The following is a 16,931-nucleotide window of genomic DNA, read 5'->3' as shown; positions in this document are numbered from 1 at the left end:
CTATCTATATATGTAATGGGGTTAACTTTGAGTTTGGGTCGGTGGGGCGTAAAATCACTATTTTTACCTGACCAAACGCTTCTGCTTATTCTCTAGCGAAAAATGTCTCTTAAAGGAAATATATCTATAGAGATCTGCGATTCAGACTATGGCCCTTTATTTTTCTCCCCTTCATCTGGTGTTGCCACCGTTCAAAAGGGTTGACAAACGATATCACCCTAATCTCATAACCGATCACCATTGCTAAGGCATATTGCAGAACCATTCCCTTTAGAGCGCATGCGTGGAATGAGTGGAGCACGAAGAGCTGCTTGGAGGTTAATATCACCCGCTCCCGCAGAATGCAAGTCAAATGTTTCTATCTACAGACCCCGAAAGTTCTGGGATACTGTATTTGATTTATTCACCCATAAAAGTTGCTCCGCTCCCTACGCCAATAATATACGCCTCACTCCTTACGCCAATATACGCCTCACTCCTTAATTTGCTGAAATTCAGCCATTTCAGGTTCGGGGTTGTTCTTAAATTGCTCTTATTTTTCAGCATTTTTTAGCCACAAAAAAAGCTAAAGAAGAACAGAGGAAGAATGAGATGAGACCATCCGCCCTCTCTCCACCCTTCTAATTTACTACAAGGGGAGAAGTGTTGTTTTATCGAAAGCGAAAGTAATATTAAAGAATCAAGGAAGGAGAGTGTAAAAGCTCCTTTTATGGAGTCTGGTCGTCGCGTTTCTCGAAATGGTAGCCTGCTTAGAGTATTTCAAAGAATTCAGCTGAAGCACTGACCGCCCATTTCATCTGCAAAAACAAGGAAACAGATATAATATACATTTTAGCAAAATGGTAAGTGTATGTTAAACCTACTTTTATTTAATTATAATTCATGCTTTCATTGATGCTCCTCGAATCTCCTCAATTAAATTTGATAACAACTATATTTATAAAGAATCCAGTTCCTCCAGTCCAGGTTCAAAGAAGTTGTTGATTTTTAGAAGAATATTTAGCGGTGTCATGAGGAGGTTTTGCTAATCTCCAAACAAATTGTGCCCTCTGAATGCTATGGCGCCATTGATATGCAGTCAACTGGCTATGTGCAAATTTGTAGTTTGATAGATCAAAGTACTGTAATTTGGTCTAATATCGACACCTGAAAAAAATCGATATAGGGGGTGGACGACAGGAATTTTCAGATAAAAAGCACTCGGAAATCCAGTCAATTTTTCAAAGTGCTTTGGAAACTTCGCTCAATTTATTTGAACCCTTGGAAATTCCACATCAGCTGGGGGGCGGGAGACCCGTCTACTCCTGTTCGTGTGATTTCGAAGTACAGTAGGGGGGTCAGGGCAAAATTTCAAACACTCATCTATAATCACAAAATAGGTCCATCTGAAAAAGGGTAAAAGATGCAAGAAAATGAGGGGTCATAAAACATAGACCTCTCAGAAAAAAGTAGTTCTGAAGATATGCCATTTTAAGTGGCTTAAAAACAGCTCTTTCAGTAACAAATGACCTAGGCTAAATCTGCCCCTTTCTGACAAAAGGAAGTAACCCACATTTTTATGAATTTTGACTTTTTGACTGAAATGGCTTCTTTGGGTCGAAACTTAACTTTTTTGGCTTAAAAAAAATTTTTTTGAGTTGCCAATCTGGAAAAAATTTTTTGAATAAAGAAGTAACTGACAGTTTTCTGGAGAATGTTTTCTGACAAAAAGAAGTAAATGACTGTTTTGCTTCTTTTTGTCAGAAAAAGGTATCATTTACTTCCTTTTGTGAGAAATATTCTTCAAAAAACTGGTCAGTTACTTCTTTCTTCAATTTCTGTTGGTTGAGGTTTACTGACAAAACAAGGGTCTTGATTTTCTCCGCAACAGTGAGCATTGTGAGAAAAGCAGTGATGCTCAAAGCTAATCTTCAATGAGTAGAACAATAATCAGTCATTTGTTTTTTGATATGTACTATCTGCATTCGATGTCAGCATAAAACGCGTTTGGTCGATTTTCTCAATTTTGACTTCATGTGGGTTACTTCTTTTTGTCAGAAAGGGGCAGAAATGGGTAAGAGCTGATGGCACCAAAAACAGTGAAAAAAACAGGGGGGTCAGGGTCCAGGATACCAACCCAGGGCCCAAAAACCTGACTTTTCGAGATTTGAAAGTAGTAGACACCACCACCCCCTAAATTGGTATCGATACCAACTTGAAAACCCCAATTTTCTAAAAAAGGGTTGACCCACCCCCCTAAATTGGTATCGATACCAATATGAAAATCCTGATTTTCTGAAAAAGGGGGGATCCATATGGCGCGCCAAAGCGGAAATAAATACTTACTTACTTTTTGATACTTTTTGAAGGCTTCTTTGTTCGTCTCAACAATCATCCAATTTGAGAAATCCGATGATGGACCATGACTTTGATGCTATTTGAATCAGCTCTCCTAAGAGGAAAGTAATTCGGCAGCAGTGGCTCGTCCGGTAGTGAATTGAGAAAATGGTCCAATTGATGTTTAAAACTAGTTTTGGAGCAGTTTTTGAGGTTACGGATGGATTGTGGGAGGGCATTAAATAGTCTGGGACCTTCTTCTGACAGGGAGTCTCTCCATATGTTTTTTTGCCTTATGTTCACCTCTTTTAGATAACATTTTCTACCCAGTCTCTGGTTATCGTAACTGAAGATGCCACCTTTGTTTTCAGCATAGTTAAAATTTGGTACAAGCTGTTCTAGGATGCTCCAGGTGTAGATAATCCTGTATCTTTCTCTGCGCCGCTCCAGGCTGTATAGTTTAAGTTCTTTGAGCTTCTCCCAATAGTTGAGATGTTGAAGTGTAGGGATTCTATTCAGGTAAGATTTTTGAAGTGATTCCAGTTGTTGGATCAGATATCTTTTTGAAGGTGACCACAGCTGGGAGCAATAGTCAATGTGTGGTAGTACCAGTGACTTCCAAAGAGTTAGCATTACTTGACAATCTCTTGTTTTGAACGTTCGATGGATCCAAGCAATGATACTTTGGACTTTCTCGATCTGGTTTGTAATGTGTTTGCTGTATGTCATGTTAACATCCAGAGTGACTCCTAAATCCTTCACGTCCATCTTGGTTTCGATAGGAGAGCCAGTGTCTGAGAGGTAACTTGAGTGTTCTTTCAGTTCTTCATTTTTTCCGTATTTAAGATGTTCAAACTTCAAGCCATTGAGCTGCATGTTGTTTAATGATGTCCATTGATACACCACATCAAGGTCGTTTTGTAGAAATTGAACATCAGTGTTATTAGAGATCTCCTTCATTAAACGTGTATCGTCGGCAAATGAAGATAGAAATGAATGTAGGATGTTAGTGTCAATATCTTGGATCATTATCAGGAAGAGAAGTGGACCAAGAACTGATCCTTGGGGGACGCCAGAAATGACTTCTGCTTTTTTGGAGAGGATGTAGTCAACAGATACTTGTTGGGTCCTACCGGTAAGGAAGGATCTGATCCATTGCAGTAATTTGCCAGTTATACCATTTCTCTCGATTTTATGGAGTAGGATTGTATGATCTACACGGTCAAATGCCTTGCTGAAATCAAGGTAAATAACGTCAACGTTACGTCCTTTTTCAATGTGATGAATGAGTCGTTCTGTGTGCGATAGAAGTTGGCTAAGACATGATCTTCCAGACCTGAATCCATGTTGATTATCGTTAAAGAGGTCGTTTTCTTCTAGATGATTTTGTAGCCGTTTTCTGACAATCTTCTCGAAGATCTTGGTTACATGCGAAGTTAATGCTACAGGTCGATAGTTTTCAGGTAGGCCTTGGTTGCCTTTTTTAAAGATGGGTGTGATGAAACTGGTTTTCAAAAGTTGAGGTGTGTAGCCTTTGTCAAGTATATTTCTCCAGATTAGAGAGAGAGGGGCCGCAATCTGTGACTTGACTTGTTTTAAGAAAATTGCAGGGAAGCCGTCAGGTCCTGCTGCAGCATTGGAGGATAAAGTGTCGATCTCCTCTATAATATTTTGTTCTGAGAAGTCGATATCACTTAGATTTGGTTGATTTTCGGTGATTTCTGGCAAGTTATAGTTGGGTAGTGGCTCCATAAAAACAGAGGTATATTGATCTTGTAGAATGTTTGCCATTTTTTGACTGTCATTTGTCAGTTGATTGGTTTTTGGATCCTTCAATGGTCCAACCTTCGGTTTGTGTTTTGAAAAGCGTTTTGCGTACGAATAAAAATATTTTGGATTGGATTTTATTTTCGAAGTAGCATTTGTTTCTTGGTTCTTTCTTTCATTGGAGTATGATTCTTGAAGTTTAAGTTCAATATCGATAAGTTTTTGGTGAATCTTTTGAGTTGATTTCCTTTTCTTTAGCTTTAGGCGTTTTCGCATCAGCACTCTTCTATCTCTGGGTATAATGGTTTTTGTTGATTTCTTTGACATTCTTGAAGGGACTTGATTTTCAGTGATAACGTTTATGCATTTATCAAGAAAAGTATCATATTGTTCGTCTTGGTCTGAAATGGGGTTTAAAATAGCATGCCAGTCAATATTTAGTAAATCTTTTTTAATATTTTCCCAATTAATTTTGTGGCTGTGAAAATTAAAATTGTCAAATTTGTTGTGTGAGGTTTTCTTGGTAAAATTTTTACAAGTTTTGTCGAAAGTCATATGGGTTGCAACTTGGACCATATGGTGATCTGAATGAATGGTAGGAGTGACTTGGTAGTCGAAAACCATATCTGGATTGTTTGTTAGTAAAAAGTCTAAAATATTTCCGTCTTTATGTGTTGGTTTATGAATTGTCTGATTTAAGTTTAGGTGCATCATAAAATCTGTTAAAATATATATAAGCTGATTATCACAGCTTTTTGTTTGTGTGTATGTATCGTTGATCAATGTGTGTGGAATATTGAAGTCTCCACAAATATAAATGTCTGGGGTGCAGTCGCTAATGGTATCAATCTTTGAAGTTATTGAAGCGAGCATTTGAATGAACTCAGGACCATCTGATTTGTGAATTTTGTTGGTCGGTTGTCTGTAAAGTATTCCAAGAATAACATTAAGTTGCTTAGAGTATAGAAGGAGAGCTTCGTTTACCCCATTGGAGAATTCCAATAGTGGTTCGAAAAGAGGAGCAATATCATCCTGTAAATAGAAAGCCACTCCGCCGCTGTATCTGCCATATCTAGATTTCTTTCTATTTCTGTCTTTTCGAAATAGCTTATATCCGTCAATTTCTAGCTCCGCCTCGTTATGACCTTTGGATAGCCATGTTTCTGTCAGTCCTAGAAAAATGTGATTCTCTGACTTCAAAATTTCCCTCAGATATGGTACTGAGGAGTGTTTGGTCTGAGGGCAAAGACCTTGGATGTTTAAAAACATGAAGTTTCTCAATGTTGCATCATCTTGAAGTTTGGATTGGATAGTTGGTTTGATTGGTTGAAGTTCAGATTCCCCAAGTGAAGTGGTGGTGGAATTGTGGCTTGGGTTTGGTATCGTTGTTGATTTACCAGCTTGGACACTTCTTGAGTAGGGTGAGTTTGTGGTGGCAGTTTGAGACTTTCGTTGATGAATGAGATCATTTGCAGGCGAAAGTTGTCCAGTATTTTGAGAAAATCCAATGAATCGTTAGTTTCTCTGTGGTTCTTTGTTGGAAGATCTGATTTCTTTGACATGGATCTGGTCCCTTTGACGTGTGCAAAAGTGCAGTGGGTATTGAAGCATGTACCACTTTTAATTGAGGAAGAGCACATTCTGGGGTGAAACTGTGCACAGTTAGTTCCAGCATTACATCCTCTTGGACCTTTGTTTCCGTATTTCATGAGTTTTGGACAGGCTTTAGGATGGGTGTACTGGCAGTTTTTACCGCGAATACCATGCTTACATTTTCCTTTCATATAGAATCGACAGGTTGGAGGTGTATTGTTGTTGGTCTTGTTGAGATCTTTTGATTCTTCAGAGGGTTGGGAGGTTGCAGATGTGAGCTTTGTGTTGTTCTCAATCTCTCTAAGAAATCTTTTCTTCATGAAATCTGTTCTCCCTAGATGATTAACATCATCAAGGTTTTTGTTTGCTTCTTCATTTTTATTGTCTAGAATAACATTTGGTGTAAGTGGGATTGGTGGAAGAGTTCTTGATCGTCTTTGTAGAGGGGGTATTGAGGTGTCTGATGAGAGATCAGTGTTACTTTTGGCAGGTGAGGGTGTAGGTGTTTGTTCAGGAGAGTCAGTAAGGATAGTAGTGTTAGTTGTTGTGGTTATTTGTGTAGGTGTTTGGGTAGAGTTAATGTTGACATTGTTGACATTAGCATTGGCAGCTTTATATGTATTGTGTGGAAAGTTGATTGTGTTTTCCTGGCAATGTTGGCAAAGATAAAACATACCAGGAATTTGGTATACCAAGTCTCTCAATTCCTCATCTTGATCAATAAAATTCATGTTCTTTAACAGATTTAGGTAACACGGTCGATGGACTTCTTGCCCACAGGAGCCGCATTTTAGGAGTGAACTGTCATGTATTTTTATTCTGTATGACTGGTTGCATATTTGGCATATATCTGGAAAATAGCTTTGTATAACCACACATAATTTTTCAATGGCTTCATCTTTGTTCATAGAGTTAGTCTTTTTTGACAGGAAGTTCAATGTTTCCATAATAGGATCCTTTCGACACGATTTCAGCGTTTTTACGTTATCTTTGGTTGGCTTTTCTGGATCGTAGAGTCTGATGCAATTTCTAATTGTTTCGTTGCTGGCCTCTTCCGCTAGTTCAGCAAGAACTTGCTTCCAACTATTGATGAGTTCAACCGACACAACATTCCTCATGGTGTTTTGAGAGTTTTGTTGAGTTGGCATGGCTGCAAACAAACAGCACCAAACCAGAGACTGGGTAGGTACTTAACTCAGTGATTCAGTAAAATTACATTGCCAACAGGAGAACTAGTTGAACGAATTAGTTGGACGAACAAAAAAAAGCAGATAATTCAGGATAAGAGATACCTGATCAGCTGCACATGGGAAACCATTCACTGTCATGTGCAGCTGCTCCTCAGGATTTGGCGAAATGCCTGGGTGACCAGCCACAGGACCCTTGTATTGAGACGTGAGATTGAATGAAGCGTTGGACGGAAAGAAGCAAAAAGTAAAGTAATACCTCAATAGTCCAGGGCTAACCTGGTGTGTTTAAGCTATGCGGTCTTTGGTCTTTTGTCCAGGTTGATACTTGATAGCCAGCACAAGCCAAACAAGTTCCGCTTGATCGGCCACTTCTGAGTATAAAACAACTCAGGTGGGTTGGGCTACCTTTGGCCTAGGCCCCGGGATCAGCAGCCTCTACCCGGTATTCGTTTTCTTCTTGACTTTTGTTTATGTTTATGTTTTTTCTGTTGCTCTGAAAAAACAATGGCCTCAGCTCTCCAAGGCCTTTGACTGTAATTTGGAGTTATGGTGTTTCTTTTTATTTGTACTATCTCTCATTTCGCGACACTACCTTTCATTTCACGACACTATCTTTCACTTTGCGACACTATCTTTTATTTCGCAACACTATCTTTCATTTCGTGACACTATCTTTTATTTCTCGACACTATCTTTATTAAAACGACACTATCTTTTTTTAAACGATACTATCTTTCCAAAAAAACATTATCTTAATTGAAACAATACTATCTTTTTTACGGGATACTATCTTTTTTATGGAAGCCGAGAAGTGCCATCGGCAAAAAAATATTTAATTTCAGAAAAAAAATAATTAATTTTAGAATAAAAGAATATTTAATTTTAGAAAAATAAATTTGAATTCAGAGAAAAATATTTGATTTTAGAAAAAGGATTTAAATTTAAAAACAAAATATTTAATTTTAGAAAAATAAATTTAAATTGGGAAAAAAATATTTAATTTTATTTTAGTAAAAAAAATAAAACTTAGAAAAATTATTAATTTAGAGAAAAAAATTTAATTTTACTTTAGAAAAAAAAATTAAAACCTTAAAACATACCTTATTAATTGGAACTACTTCTCGCGGGTTTTAATTTTAGCGCTTTTCGCTGTTTGTTATGCACATTAATTTTTGTTACCGAAATCTAACGCAACCGTTACCTACCTATTTATGATACTCTACTTTTATGCAAAAAATCAGAAATTTTTTTACCTACGTTGTTATTATTGGAAAAAATGTCAGCGGAAAGTGACGAAAATTTTGAAGGGGTGACAAAATTTTTCCCCAACAAAATTTATTCCAAACATTTCATCACCTGACCAAAACTTTTTTTACCCGATTTTTTTATTCCCGACCAAAAACTTTTACTCAATTTTCCCGCCAACCAAACTTCAAATCCAAATTTTTTACACCTTTATTAACCGAAATTAGTGTTTTATAAACGTCGAATTACAAGATCTATTTTCGAGCTAAGTGAAGAAAACCATTTCATTTGGACAGTTTAGTCATGTGAGAGTGACTAACTAAATAGTAAATTTGGTCGGGGAAAAGTGACTAATTTGAAATTTTGGTCGGGAGAAAGTGAAGAAAATACCTCTAGGTGACGATTTTTTCCCCTGACGAAATAAAACTTCGACATTTTTTCCCCGATAAATAAAAGGTATTAACATAGATATAGCGCTTTTATATATCTATGGTATTAAATATTGAGCATAATATCGGTTCTGTCAACTTGAATTGTTTGTGGATTGACATCTATGTGATGTGCAAAAAAATAATCTGGTCTGAACAAAAGTCAAATCCAAAAACAAATCCAGGAAGTATGAAAACGAAAGTTGTAAGTAAGTGTGTGGCCCGGGAGGAATCAGGCCAAAAAGTTTTTCTTTTTTCAATTTTTTTTCAGACGGTGGACTTTTGGTGTAAGCATGCACGGAATCAGGCTCTCCCAAAAAAAACTTTTTTCTAAAAACAGTTTTTTCTGAAGTGAACTTAGTTTTTTCTCTGAATTGATATTTTTCTAAATTTAATTTTTCTTACTAAAAATTAAATATTTTTTTTCTCGATGGCACTTCTCGGCTTCCATAATAAAGATAGTATCTTATGAAAAAGAGAGTATTGTTTCAATTAAGATAATGTTTTTTTGGGAAAATAGTGTCGCGAAATGAAAGATAGTGCCGCGAAATGAAAGATAGTGCCGCGAAATGAAAGATAGTGCCGCGAAATGAAAGATAGTGCCGCGAAATGAAAGATAGTGCAGCGAAATGAAAGATAGTGCCGCGAAATGAAAGATAGTGCCGCGAAATGAAAGATAGTGTCGCGAAATGAAAGATAGTATTTATTTCCGCTTTGGCGCGCCATAGATCCACCCCTTAAATTTGTATCGATACAAACTTGAAAATCCCAATTTTTCTGAAAAAGGGGGACCCACCCCCCCCCCCTAAATTGGCAATCAGTAAAAATAAATAAGTAAGTAAGAATATGAGTATATTCATTTGGTGGCTGTCGGTGGAGCCGGGAGTGAGGGAGTCTATCCCCTTTTCTATTTGCGCTAGACCTGGGAGATCGAATGCTGAGGTGGAGCGCCACACCTACTCTCAGCTCCCAGTAACTTACCGCCTAGATCAGGTTACCCAATCTAAGCTACTCATCCACTGAGTTGGTGGTGACCGGGATTGAACCCCAAACCTTAGATTGTAAGGTGAATGCTCTACCGACTGAGCTACCCGGTAAAAATGCAAGAAGTTATATGCATAGGATACTGCATACAAGGGACGCTAAACAAAATCTGTGGATGTTTTTATTCAAAGAACATTCCTCTTATTAATCACTTATATTATATTATGTACCCCACATTAGACTCCTGAAAATGAAAACAAGTTTTTCTTATTCTAACACAAAAAAAATTAAGTTTCTTGAACTGAATTGGCAAAATGTATCAAATTCATAAAACTAGTTGATAAACTAGACTAGATAAAAAACTCATTGTATTAGGTGCGCCTAGAGTCTTTGTAACATAGCCTATGATCAACGTTATGTACAGAAAAATTTCATCACGACTAAAAAAGTTCTAAGATCTGCTAAGACTTGATTCAGTTTGTTCAACTCTAGTTTTGAATAAATTTTGGTTGATTGAAAGGATTGAGAGCAGCAAAAGTTAAATAAAAATTTTAATTAGAGAATGAAGAATGCTTTTATATGGAATCAGGGTATAGTGAAAACGATTCAAATGAGTTTTTATACTTACATTATACAACGTTTTAAGTCAGATACCAATTTCAAATTCAGCAAAAATTAAAAAAAGGGGCACCCACCCCCTCATTTTGGTATCGATACCAACTTGACTTTTTGAAATTTGAAAAAAAAAATTGACACCACCCCCGGGCCCTGGGTTTGGTATCTGGATATTGACCCCCCCCCTGAAAAAAACACTTTTTCAGATTCAAAATTTAATATCTTTTCAACAGCTTATTAGAAGGAGAGTTGGACATGGATGTAAGCTTCCAAGTTTTGAAAAAAAATTAAAAAATTATTTTCTGGAACATGTGTATTTTACAGACCCACCAGCTAATTCAAAGATCAAAGTAAAAATTTGATCAAAAAAGGTGATTCCATGGTCCGATTTACCTGCACACAAGCTAGGATTCATGAAACTAGTCAAAATCTGAATTTTTAAAATTTTTGGAATATCTGGCAATATTTTACAGACCGGTCTGTAAATTACACATTCTGGTCTGTAAATTACACATTATGGTCTGTAAATTACACATTCTGGTCAAAAGGGGATCACACAAGCCACATATCAAAATTGAAAACCTAAAAATAGTCCCACCCCATGTCTGAAACTTTATGAGATTTTATGAGATTTCCAAAACTATGCCATTATTTAACAAGTTTTTCCCAATTTCTTGAAAAAAAATTTGCAAAGCAGATGAGAGTTTCTTTTCTTAGAAAAATTTCCTCGCAGAGAGGTCCAATAAAATTTGAAACTGGCAACTCCTGATACAAAATTTCTACAGGTTGATTAAGTTTGGAGAAGTTTTTGCTTCTTTGAAATGAAAGTTTTCATTTTCTTATGAAAATTTGAGGGCTTTCCTATTTTGGTAGAAAAGTTGTCTCTGGAGGGGATAAATAAGCTGAGACAAATCATTGTATGTTGCTTTGTTGGAGCTAACATCCCAAAAATCTGGAATTTTCAGTTAGTTTGTTTACATTTTCTGCCATTTTGAGAAAGAAAAAAAGACCAATCAAAAGGCAATCAAAAGTTCAAACGTCAAATGACGTCACATACAAATCAAAAAATTTGAAAAAAGTTAATGAGAAAATTTGTTTTACCATACCATAGAAAACTGACTCATACGTTTGAGCAGAATAAGTTTTGGAAAGACAAATTATATGGCTGAATAGCAGAAGCATTCAGCTTTGATTTGATGCCATGCACTAGTAAAAATGTTGTGAAATTCCTACCAAAAATTTCAAACCAAAACTTAGTTTTCAATTTCTTGGCTCTTGGAGATCCTTCTTTTTTTCACGCGTGGATTCAAAACAAACTTAATCACTAGGGAAGACAATAGTGAAAAAATTATAGCATTTAGTTACGAATAATAATATAGAAAAAACAGTAGCCAGGTATTTTTGTAGATGCCAAATCTGGTCCCAGAATTTTATTGGCCTTTAAACAATTGTTGAAATCACGTGATATTATTGTTGGACCTACCTCGGTGGAGGTCCTATAAATTAACCGTTGTATGTTCGTTCGTTCGTCCATCCGTTCGTTTGTTCGTTAGTTACTAGCTTTTCTCGAGATTGGCTCATTAGTTTTTTCTGATTTTTTACACAAAGATGCATAACTATAAACCCTTGAATGTAGCCCAATTTTCAAAGAAAAAAATTTTCGGCAAATTTGGGCCAAAAAACGGCTAAAAAACTGGTTTTTTGGACTTGGTGAAATATTGGATCATTGTTTTTTTCTAATTTTCTGCATGAAAGTAGGTAAAAGATGGCTCAAGCAGATTTTTGTAAAAAACGAAATTTTCAGCTCAAATAATGCACATTTATCTATAAGAATCACTATTAATAAGCATACATCAATGTTCTTAGTCAAATTACTCAATTTGTTTTAACTTTTATGAGGTAGATGTTTTTTTGCTTGCTTGAATATGAAAGAATATTTCAAGAGCATGAAATTTTGGTTTCTAAACGATTTTTTATAAGAAACAAACGACTAATTTTAATAGATCGTCACTATTTGTGTTCTGAATGATTCTTTAATGGTCACGCTCAGGTAGATATCAATTGTATGTGTTAAATGCATAACTAGGTAGGTCCATAAAAGTATCGCTTGTTTTGATTGGAAGTGCGCGAACCTGATTGGCTAACCTTATCAACGGCTTTTTTGGCTTTTTTGTCAAAAATACCATACTCTCAACGAATAGCTTCTGATGGGATTTTTGCTTATGTGGTGTAAGTTTGAATAGAGAGTATGGATCTCCCGACTAATTCCACATAATTTGTCAAAAGTTTGAAAATTCCAGAAATTCCAGATTTTTCTACCAAAAAATTGATTTTGTATTGGAAATCCAGGAGTTTTAATTGCTTTTGTTTTGGAAATCCAGGAGTTTTAATTGCTTTTGTATTGGAAATCCAGGAATTTAAAAAAAACATTTTGCCTCAGAATTCTGCCGTCGTCCACCACCCCCCTGTAACAGACTTTTTTACTTTATTCTTCATGGACATTCTAAAGTAAAAAAATTCGAAGTCTATTTTCTTTTGTCTAACTTTCACATGAAGTTTTTCAGGGAGTTTCTAAACATCAACCAGAAATGGCGACTACGACCAGCCACCACAACCGGCGACCAGATAAATTTGTATTATAGAGTTTATCTGCTCTCTCCACCGTAGAGAATGTTTAAATCAAGTCCTCAGAATTCTAAAAAGTGACCTTTGAAGTAACCAGTCATTTTCTTGACAAAGTGACACTATTTGACAAAAATATTGACAGGGTCATTAAGTATGATGTTTGTAAGCTTTGTCAAACCAAATATTTTAATCATGCTGAATGAGATGCCTTTAGTATGAATAGATAGACGGTTTTAGAGATATGAGTCTAATCGATTATCCTATTGTCTTTATGCTGACAAAATGACTAATTTCGACAGAAATAACAATCTGATGACTGATGATGAAATGCAGAGCTTCTCAAACCATTTTCAAAAAATTTTGTGCCACTAATTATTGTGATGCTGATAATACAAAAGGATAGAAATTGACACTATAATCAAGCTTCAAGAGGGTCGAAATGGTTGTTTTACGTATTTGGCACGTGGCTTTAATTATATGAGAAAGGGAGCTTACTCTTCAATATTAAATATATTCAAATGATTAGTAGAGACACTCTACGTTGGAGAAAGAGAAAAAACTCTAACCCAGATTTATCTGGTCGCTGGTTGTGGTCATCATTTCTGGTCGACGTTTAGAAACTCCAAGTTTTTCATTTATATTGGTTCATCAAACAAAAAGTATCCACATTGTTTGCGTGAAAGGGAAAACCCGTGAGATGAAACTTTTATTAAAAATTGTTGTCGGTAATAAGCCCTCCTCTAAGATGATGTGTAGTATATACGTAGTCTCTTTCAAGTAGCAACCCTTTAGAATTAGTAAGTCAATAAAATTTAAATTAACATTAACAAATAATTAAGAGTAGCAGCAAAAAAACAGATCTTGAATATAATCGGAAATGAATTGATTCTAAAGCTTTGTTTGACGATATAAAGACAAAACATTTACCCACTTACCGTCCCGTTCGAACGTCTCACTTAGCGTCCAACTTGAGGGTCCCACTACCGTCCCATTTGAGCGTCCCACTTATCGTATGCCCATTTTCGCATCAGAATCACAAAGTGCTCAAGAAAGTTCGTAAAAATTGGAGCGAAATATTAAGAGGTAAAGAACTAACTTACAATTGCTACACGATGTTTCATGCTGGTGCAATCATGAAACACTTTGTAGCAATTGTAAGTTAGTTCTTTATGCCTTGATATTTTGAAAATAGGTTATTCAAGAACTACTGAACCAGGTTTAAAAGTTAACAGCTCAAAATTTAAGTTAGAGCTTATTCTTCCTTATGTTTATGACATTCAATTCGAGTTCATGTCTTGATCCATTCTGTGTTACCAAACATCTTAAGTTTTTTTGGATCACCCGGTACTACTTTCTCAATTCTTCTCAACTTAAGTCGAGCTAGCTGCTAGAACCTGAGATTGTCTATCTGTTCGTCTGTATTTATGTGCCAATACTTTGGACAGCTTTAGTTTTGGCTTTCAAAGATGTTTTTTTGGATTTACTTTTTCTTTATTTTAGGATTCAGGAATTAAAATCGAGAAGACATCATTGGAGTCTCTACAGGACTTCAAAGAAATAGCAAAGAATCCTTATGATTTTGTTATTTTGAAAATCAGACCAATTGCTGATGCACCACCACCAAAAGGCAATCGCTCACCCCCAGAAGAAGTTGCTATCATTAAAAGCGTCATGAAAGGAGAAAGTGCTAAAGAATATGAAGGACAACACGGTGATATCCCTGCCATTTATTACGCTGTTCATCAATACTTTAAAGAAAGCCAAGATGATTGTGCAATAGCAGTTTTCTACATCGAATATCCACTCCCTAGTGGCGCCCCAAATCTAAGTTAATTGCTATCAACTGGTAAGATCTGTTCAAAATTATGAAGCCTGCTGATTATATTTAAATTATATCTTAGTAGGTTTAATAATCTTCTCATTGAGTACTTTTTTAAAGTCTGATGTTCATCAGCTGTCTCCATAATTTGGAAAGTCGCTAGCCGGGGGAATTCTAAGGTGTACAAAGTGAGAAAAACGAAATTGTTTTGATTTTTGGAAAATCTGGCCGATTTTTGTTTTAGAATGGATAAATAAATGGATAAACCTTTATGGCTTGGGGACAAGAGAAATTTTTTTCGCGTTGGTGCAATGCAACATGCTCCATCCCACCACACAAGAACAATGTGCGTGTCCCATGGTTTTTTTTTATGCTGATTTCGTCCCTGGGACAAAAAGTGAGAGAAACACAAATTGTATTAAAAGTGTTCTCGATTTCAGTTTTATTGGTAGAAAAAAAATGGGATGGAGACACGAGAAAACGTTTCAGGTTGAAGGGATGGGGCAAGTTGCATTGCACCAACGCAAAAAACCTTCTCGTATCCCCAAACCTTTAGAACATGCACCTGTATGCACAGCAATGGTCGATTTTTTGTTAAATTAGTTTAACTTTTCTTTGCACTGTTTTAAAGGCCTATATTAGTAATTTTAAGCCGCACATGAGCAGCACCATGGGTCGACAGTGCTGTTTAGTTTTAGTATCACATGCGCTTTTGAATTATCCTATAACAAGACTACCTTTTATTTCTAGGTGTCCAGACACAGCCAAGATGCAATTGAAAATGCGATACTCTTCTACTTTCAAAACTGTTTGTAATAAAGCACCCAAACTCAACGCAAAAGTTGAGGCTCACGACATGGACGATATATCATACAAAGCTGTTGTCAATCAAGTCAGTAAATGAGGTTTTAATGACGCTGTTAGTGTATGCGACACATTAAATTATCAGTTCACTTTGCAATAGTTAGAGTCACTTTTTGGTCGGGAAAAAGCAAGGTCTTTTATAGATAATTCTTGTATACTACAGGGTTCCTAGATTTAACACATCATCACATAGATTATTTGTTTTTGTACAAAATAAATTTTTGTTCTAACCAGGTGTAACTTTTTGTAGAAAAAAAGCATCATAGTTAATTTGATTTCACTTTAAGACTAATTTTTAACTTATTGTAAAGAATAATTCCCTTGCCTACTGTAATCGTTTTACGTTGCTAAATAGTTGGATAATGCCCTAATTTCTGTTTGATTTTAATTTGCTAGATTTTTTCTAGGAGTACTAATCCTAATTTTTCTTTATTATCTTGTTAAATAATTTCAGTTAATTTTTTGGACCTATCTCTGTAAAAAAAATAGTAAAACAGATTAAATTATTGAATTTTCTTTACGTTCGCAATGCTAGACTAGAATTTCAAGTAGATTTTAATTTTGCCTGTCCAAAATACTTTGAGACAGGTTGAAGACTTCAAAAATCGTCGGATTTAACACACTTTTTCTTTGGACGAATACAGTAGAATATATATTTTGTTGCAAAGGCTCAAGCTCTGGAATTAGCCAAAAAAAAATTCACTACCTCATAAAATAAAAGCTTTCAGGTAATCTAAGCATATATGTTCTGAAAACATCCTTCGTGTGTACAGACTTGTTAGAAGCAAATTAATTTTTTTAAGTGATCAATATTAGGTCCAGAACTTCTGGAGCAGAATGTTACAAAAACTTGTGGTGAGAATTTTTTACCTTTTTTGATGGTTCTGATGTGACCTCATCACTTTTGCTGGGACTTTGAAAGTGAATTGTGAATTTTTTTAGAAAATCAATAATTTAGAAGCTACCTTATCGGGGAAAACTTCGTCGGGGAAAAGTGACGAAATTTCGGCCAAGTGACGAATATTTTTCCCCGACGAAAATTTTCCCCGACTTTAATGCGTTTACCAAAACCAGCAAGTGACGAATATTTTTCCCCCCACGAAGTTTTCCCCGATAAGGTATAAAGGAAAATAGTCGTCATCGGCTTGTCTGTGCACAGACCCAGGCTCTACGGCTAATTTCAAAATTCATTGCCGTAGAAGGTCGTTGTCATTGTCTTTTGTCATTTGAGATTTTTCAAACCGACCGCTGCGATGGAGTATTGGTGAGAGACGATGAGTGAAGTGTCGCTATTTATAAATCATACTTCATCGCAGAGGTCTCCGTACGGGAATCTTTTGTCAAACAGACACAGACAATGCGCATAGAGTGAACTACGAAGCGATAAACGTGGGATCATCGCCCAGGCAATTAAAAAATCAACGAAGAACATTGTTGTAGCGAGTTAGGGAACAATTCTAGTCGAGAAGTTGCTAGTTGCTACTT

At 35.9% G+C, this 16,931-nt stretch overlaps 1 long non-coding RNA gene across 1 annotated transcript; it reads left to right on the top strand.

Moving 5' to 3' along the window:
* Positions 1–752: 752 nt before the first annotated feature.
* On the top strand, positions 753–15,949 carry LOC136815309 (uncharacterized). Its single transcript, XR_010847705.1, has 3 exons — positions 753–842; positions 14,264–14,609; positions 15,333–15,949. It is a non-coding gene; the product is annotated as an uncharacterized lncRNA (long non-coding RNA).
* The last annotated feature ends 982 nt before the right edge of the window (positions 15,950–16,931 follow it).

Source organism: Clytia hemisphaerica, unplaced genomic scaffold (assembly GCF_902728285.1).
Source record: "Clytia hemisphaerica strain Z4C2 unplaced genomic scaffold, Clytia hemisphaerica genome assembly, whole genome shotgun sequence".
Taxonomy (NCBI): Eukaryota; Metazoa; Cnidaria; class Hydrozoa; order Leptothecata; family Clytiidae; genus Clytia; species Clytia hemisphaerica.
This window is presented reverse-complemented; position numbering and strand designations above follow the sequence as displayed.